We start from the raw sequence: 4,532 nt of genomic DNA on the forward strand, positions 1-4,532 counted from the left end.
TCCGGGTGCAATTATGATTTCAGGGCGCTCCCTTCGTTGACTGGTAGTTGGCTGTACCAACCTAACGGGGGGCAGTATCACCACCTAAACGGGTGGGAAGTCAAGATGGGGGTGAGCGTTACCTTTTGTTGATGATATGAGTTACATGGTTATGTGTATGCACTCTGGGCGATCTACGCCTGCTATGCCTTTTGTTGTTTGTGTGTGGGCATAGCAGATCTGGCTGATTTCTGGCTGTCCTTTCTTTGCCACCATACATCCTTAAATAAATAATAATTATTATTGCTCCAATAAATCGCCATCAAGTTATCTGCCAAATCCACGTCTCAGTGTCTTTATTTTATGTTAGTATGATAAGTGGTTTGCACACATGACAACACCTCATCCGATAGAGGGTTTAGAGAAACCGAAAGATTGCATAAGAAAAGAGGTGTTTTAAACCTCTAGGATGGGGGCAGGCATGTATGCAAATTACTTGTGGGAGTTAGCCTATGGCAAGCAGGGGCGGGTTTGTAACAGGAACATTATATAGTGGGATAAAAGTGTGGGCCAAAGCCTCTTTGTTCCAGATTCCCCACCCTCCCTCCCCTATAAATTTTGGTATGTTGTGGGTTTGGTTTTGGGTGGCGGGAAAGAACGGCAGGTCGCCAGTCCGGGTGCAATTATGATTTAAGGGCGCTCCCTTCGTTGACTGGTAGTTGGCTGTACCAACCTAACGGGGGGCAGTATCACCACCTAAACGGGTGGGAAGTCAAGATGAGGGTGAGCGTTACCTTTTGTTGATGATATGAGTTACATGGTTATGTGTATGCACTCTGGGCGATCTACACCTGCTATGCCTTTTGTTGTTTGTGTGTGGGCATAGCAGATCTGGCTGATGTCTGGCCGTCCTTTCTTTGCCACCATACATCCTTAAATAAATAATAATTATTATTGCTCCAATAAATCGCCATCAAGTTATCTGCCAAATCCACGTCTCAGTGTCTTTATTTTATGTTAGTATGATAAGTGGTTTGCACACATGACAACACCTCATCCGATAGAAGGTTTAATGTACAGTGGTCAGGACATGTTGGGGGTGTAGTGTCCTATGTCTGTATAAAGTGTAATAGATGTGTATTATGGTCATGTACAGTGGTCAGGACATGTTGGGGGTGTAGTGTCCTATGTCTGTATAAAGTGTAATAGATGTGTATTATGGTCATGTACAGTGGTCAGGACATGTTGGGGGTGTAGTGTCCTATGTCTGTATACAGTGTAATAGATGTGTATTATGATCATGTACAGCGGTCAGGACATGTTGGGAGTGTAGTGTCCTATGTCTGTATACAGTGTAATAGATGTATTATGATCATGTACAGCGGTCAGGACATGTTGGGAGTGTAGTGTCCTATGTCTGTATACAGTGTAATAGATGTATTATGATCATGTACAGCGGTCAGGACATGTTGGGGGTGTAGTGTCCTATGTCTGTATACAGTGTAATAGATGTGTATTATGGTCATGTACAGCGGTCAGGACATGTTGGGAGTGTAGTGTCCTATGTCTGTATACGGTGTAATAGATGTGTATTATGATCATGTACAGCGGTCAGGTCATCTTGGGGATGTAGTGTCCTATGTCTGTATACGGTGTAATAGATGTGTATTATGGTCATGTACAGCGGTCAGGTCATCTTGGGGGTGTAGTGTCCTATGTCTGTATACGGTGTAATAGATGTGTATTATGGTCATGTACAGTGGTCAGGTCATGTTGGGGGTGTAGTGTCCTATGTCTGTATACAGTGTAATAGATGTGTATTATGGTCATGTACAGTGGTCAGGACATATTGGGGGTGTAGTGTCCTATGTCTGTATACAGTGTAATAGATGTGTATTATGATCATGTACAGTGGTCAGGACATGTTGGGGGTGTAGTGTCCTATGTCTGTATACAGTGTAATAGATGTGTATTATGATCATGTACAGAGGTCAGGACATGTTGGGGGTGTAGTGTCCTATGTCTGTATACAGTGTAATAGATGTGTATTATGGACATGTACAGTGGTCAGGACATGTTGGGGGTGTAGTGTCCTATGTCTGTATACAGTGTAATAGATGTATTATGATCATGTACAGTGGTCAGGACATGTTGGGGGTGTAGTGTCCTATGTCTGTATACAGTGTAATAGATGTGTATTATGATCATGTACAGTGGTCAGGACATGTTGGGGGTGTAGTGTCCTATGTCTGTATACAGTGTAATAGATGTATTATGATCATGTACAGCGGTCAGGACATGTTGGGGGTGTAGTGTCCTATGTCTGTATACAGTGTAATAGATGTGTATTATGATCATGTACAGTGGTCAGGACATGTTGGGGGTGTAGTATACTATGTCTGTATACAGTGTAATAGATGTGTATTATGATCATGTACAGCGGTCAGGACATGTTGGGGGTGTAGTGTCCTATGTCTGTATACAGTGTAATAGATGTGTATTATGATCATGTACAGCGGTCAGGACATGTTGGGGGTGTAGTGTCCTATGTCTGTATACGGTGTAATAGATGTGTATTATGATCATGTACAGTGGTCAGGACATGTTGGGGGTGTAGTGTCCTATGTCTGTATACAGTGTAATAGATGTGTATTATGATCATGTATAGCGGTCAGGACATGTTGGGGGTGTAGTGTCCTATGTCTGTATACAGTGTAATAGATGTGTATTATGATCATGTACAGCGGTCAGGACATGTTGGGGGTGTAGTGTCCTATGTCTGTATACAGTGTAATAGATGTGTATTATTGTGATGCCCCGCCAGGTGATGTATACAGTAGGTGTGTTAAGTTGAGTTGTTTGCGTACTTAGCTGTTTGGGGAAGAAATTCCTCTATGCTGTTTCACTTCCTGTTATCTTCTTATTCCACCAGAGAGGTATGGAGGATTAGTCCAGACAGTTTGGGTAATAAAAGTCACATATACAGCTTCACACAATACATTCAAACAATAGAAATTCACATAAATCAATTAATACACCCTATGGCAATTTATTTAGCAGGAACTCCAAAGTAGGCTGAAAGGTAAATTGAGTTACACTGCACAGCTCATAAGAAAATTCAAGAACTGTCGCATTCAGAATAAAGTTTTGTTTGCCATCAATTTTATATGTTATACTAACAGCAAAGTAACTATTCATTTCAGTATACATTCACATAAACAATTCCTTTTTAAGATTCTAATGAAGACACAATCATTTTCCCAGAAGAAATGCACCCTTTTGACCAGATACCCTTGCGTTGGTGCACATATGTGGTTAATGGATTGCTGGTGTATTGGTGAATGAACAGGACTGTGGGAAGGTTCCTGGTGCTCAATATGTTGCTGTAATGGGCGCTTGCACGGTGCAAACCCGGGCTTGTTAACTTGGCCGCAGTGAATGAAGCTGTTACCTGATCCTTGTCGACAGAAGTAAGCAGTTCAGCGCCACCAGCGGCTGGTACAGTGCTCTCTCCTCAGTGCAGAGCCTCAGCTGTACTCAACTGGAAAGGAGAGGCTTCAGGGGCAGCACCAGAGCTGTCTTCTTACAGCGCTCACTGACAGACCTCTCCTGCAGCACAATAGAGGTCTCCTGCAGCACAGTAGAGGTCTCCTGCAGCACAGTAGAGGTCTCCTGTAGCACAATAGAGGTCTCCTGCAGCACAGTAGAGGTCTCCTGTAGCACAATAGAGGTCTCCTGCAGCACAGTAGAGGTCTCCTGTAGCACAGTAGAGGTCTCCTGCAGCACAGTAGAGGTCTCCTGCAGCACAGTAGAGGTCTCCTGCAGCACAGTAGAGGTCTCCTGCAGCACAGTAGAGGTCTCCTGCAGCACAGTAGAGGTCTCCTGCAGCACAGTAGAGGTCTCCTGCAGCACAGTAGAGGTCTCCTGCAGCACAGTAGAGGTCTCCTGTAGCACAGTAGAGGTCTCCTGCAGCACAGTAGAGGTCTCCTGCAGCACAGTAGAGGTCTCCTGCAGCACAGTAGAGGTCTCCTGCAGCACAGTAGAGGTCTCCTGCAGCACAGTTGTGGTCTCCTGTAGCACAGTAGAGGTCTCCTGCAGCACAGTAGAGGTCTCCTGCAGCACAGTAGAGGTCTCCTGCAGCACAGTTGTGGTCTGCTGCAGCACAGTAGAGGTCTCCAGCAGCACAGTAGAGGTCTCCTGCAGCACAGTAGAGGTCTCCTGCAGCACAGTAGAGGTCTCCTGCAGCACAGTTGTGGTCTCCTGCAGCACAGTAGAGGTCTCCTGCAGCACAGTAGAGGTCTCCTGCAGCACAGTAGAGGTCTCCTGCAGCACAGTAGAGGTCTCCTGCAGCACAGTAGAGGTCTCCAGCAGCACAGTAGAGGTCTCCTGCAGCACAGTAGAGGTCTCCTGCAGCACAGTAGAGGTCTCCTGCAGCACAGTAGAGGTCTCCTGCAGCACAGTAGAGGTCTCCTGCAGCACAGTAGAGGTCTCCAGCAGCACAGTAGAGGTCTCCAGCAGCACAGTAGAGGTCTCCAGCAGCACAGTAGAGGTCT

This window comes from Taudactylus pleione, unplaced genomic scaffold, assembly GCF_031769625.1.
Source record: "Taudactylus pleione unplaced genomic scaffold, aTauple2 ptg001293l, whole genome shotgun sequence".
Classification (NCBI taxonomy): domain Eukaryota; kingdom Metazoa; phylum Chordata; class Amphibia; order Anura; family Myobatrachidae; genus Taudactylus; species Taudactylus pleione.